General features: G+C 42.6%; 1 non-coding gene across 1 annotated transcript; it reads left to right on the forward strand.

The window, feature by feature from the left end:
• Positions 1-406: 406 nt before the first annotated feature.
• On the forward strand, positions 407-477 carry TRNAG-GCC. The gene has a single exon. It is a non-coding gene; the product is annotated as a tRNA-Gly (tRNA).
• Positions 478-2,997: the final 2,520 nt, after the last annotated feature.

Consider the following 2,997-nt stretch of genomic DNA (forward strand, 5'->3'; position numbering starts at 1 on the left):
CCGTGCAATCTGGGGCAGCTACTCACACCATTTGGGGCCTCTAGAAAGTCTGGGTCGTGCAGGTCCGCAGTTGGGTTACCCAATGGCGGCGCGGGGGGGGCGGGGGGAGCGGTGGTGGCAGGCGAGGACGCCCGGCTTCCTAGGTGCTGAGATGCTGGCTGCGCAGGCGCCGCCGAGACGCGCCAGGACCCGGCTGCACACACAACCGCCAGGCTCCAGCATCGCGGAAGTTTGCTTTGAATTTATGAAAGGTTTTTCCTTTTATAAAGGATGGGATTCCGCACGGCAGTATTTACTAAAAGCGAAAAGTGACTTAAATGGCTCCTTGAACAAGGAGTGGGTTCATACAAAGAAAAAGGAAATTGAAATCCACTTGTAGAGTTAGAAGCAAGTACTAAGCGCGAACGCATTGGTGGTTCAGTGGTAGAATTCTCGCCTGCCACGCGGGAGGCCCGGGTTCGATTCCCGGCCAATGCAACTTCCCATTTTAGTTTCCCTTTTTTATTTGATGTACGTCTCACATCTTGTAAAAGTCGTGGTTCACAGGTCAGCTACTTTCCTGATCCGATTTGGTTGTTGGTAATGTTATTCATACATTTTGTGACTGTAGAATAAAGACCTACAATGGCCTCTTCCAGAGGAAAGGGGTCAGGCAGGCAGGCGAGCCTTTCCTTTCCTACGAGATATGGGGTGTACTGTATTTGGGATCAATATTACTTGTGTTCTGAACTCATTTTATACGTGAATCACGTGAATCATAAACAAAGTCAACGAACTGAAGGTAGGAGGATAGATTGTGATGTTTTCATTTGTTTCCTTCTGGTTTGGAACAACCTTTAGCGAAATTTTAAGTACAGATGGCAAGAGATGCTTACTGTCGGTATAGCAGAGTGGCGCAGCGGAAGCGTGCTGGGCCCATAACCCAGAGGTCGATGGATCGAAACCATCCCCTGCTAGGTGCCATTTTTCTTAATTCTTCCTAAAATGAGTAAAGAAAAGTATGAGTGGCGCTTTATAGAGTACATAGGAAAATCCTATTCTCTTTCAATTCCATTAAGCAGCTATCTTTTTAAGCTCTTGAATATGGAAACAAATTTTAAAAATCCACTCATTTTGCATCTATTCAATAAACTACAGGTTCCAAAGCGGCAGAGACAGGTTTCCATTTCCCAGGGAAGTTTTGAAAATAATACACAAATCAGAAAGCAACTTCTAATTAAGGAATTTCCCTCTCAGGGAGCAGAGCGTTTATTTAAAACTCCTCAGCCAAACGACCTCCATCTTAGCTTATTACCACATTGTAGAGGAGAATATATTTAGAATTAAAAACCACTTACAAAACCAAATGCATCTTAAGTATTTTGTAAATATAATTTAAAAGCCACAAGTTCTAGTTCACCAACTACAAGCTTTTAGCATTCTTCTTCCCTTCCTTTTACTTTTTAAAAAGTTCACGAAGAGGACAAATGATCACACAGAACTTGTTATTTAATATCATGTTAGAGTCATTACAAAACTATCTTATAAATAAGGGGGAACTATATAGACAATGGAAATATTATTCTGCAATCCTTCCTCAGGGCAAGCTTATAACACATTTGATGAGTACTACTCTTGTTCCACTTTCCTTCTTGCCCACATGACTATACAAGTTCCCTTGGAAATGAATTTTAAAATACTATTCTCCAAAGCAAGCTTCCTCATTTATGGGTCACTTGGGGGCAGGTGTTATTTATCGCAAAGAGTAAAACTGCAAGGAAACATGGAACATTATTTTTGTTTGATTCTTGTGGAAATCTGCCTTGGAAGCAGTGTGACCAGAGGGCTTCTTGGCGGCAAGAATTTGTCTTACAGACTTTGGACATGTTGGGGGAAACCAGTCCCTGGCGAAGGACATCATGCTTGGTAACGTTGACGGGGCAGCCAAAAAGAGGAAAACCTTCAGGGAAATGGACCGACACAGTGGCTGTAACAATGGGCTCAAGCCTGGGGACAATTCTGAGGATGATGCAGGGGTTGGCAGTGTTTCTTTTTTCTGTGCACAGGGTTGCTGTGGGTCAGGCTAACTTGCTGGCACCTAGAAAACTATTTAAGAAATAGATTTCCAAAGAGAGTTAAAAAGAAATAGATTTCCAGTGTGTTCTTTGATTTGTGACCGTAGATAAAACTTTCCCTCAAAGCAGTGAATTCCATGTACTCCATCGTCTTCTATGAACTCGTTCTGCTCTCTATTAAAAAGACTTTCCTAGTAGCAAGCACGAACATGAAACTACAGCCACTGTGTAAGAGATGATGATTTGGTAAGCTCCAAAGATTGGAACGGCAGCACACCCACTGCTGTTGGCACCCATTCCTGCACACAGCCACCCTTTGGGACAGAATAAAGTCCCACAGGGTTTCCAAGGCTGCACAATCTCTATGGCAGGCAGCAGACCGTCTCAAATGCCACTCTTTCCAAGACTAAGACAGATCTTGTCAAAAGTTACATGGTTAGTGATAGCCTAACATAACCCATATGGAAGAGGTTTCTTGTTAGAAATAGGCATGGCTGAAAGAGACTTTGAAAATCACGTTCGCTTGAGAAAAAAGGAGACCAGAACGATCAGACAATTCAATAAGGAAAAAGGGCAAGAGTTGTGATTGGTAGAATTCAAATCTTCTAGTTCTTCATCAATTTGAATGGCAATTTTAGAGATTTCCCAAGGTTGGATCTCTTTGAGACACTCAGAAACTGTGATACCACATTCTTATGACAGTGAGCCAAGGTGAGGTTTAGAGAAAAGAGGGAGACCGCCTTTGTTCCCCATAGTCCTTTTGACATTTATCACCAAGAATCATGTGCACTCAGTGTTTCGTAAATTAAATCAAATCTCCATTGAGTTATAAAATAGCCTAATCAATCAAAGATCCATGCCCCCTTAGAATCAGATCATCCCAGAGGTTCCAACACACAGCATCTGGTGCACTATTCAAAGGACACTCTTGTCCATTTCCAAG

Source organism: Echinops telfairi, unplaced genomic scaffold (genome assembly GCF_000313985.2).
Source record: "Echinops telfairi isolate 266 unplaced genomic scaffold, ASM31398v2 ScPeMD7_140;HRSCAF=443, whole genome shotgun sequence".
NCBI classification, from domain to species: domain Eukaryota; kingdom Metazoa; phylum Chordata; class Mammalia; order Afrosoricida; family Tenrecidae; genus Echinops; species Echinops telfairi.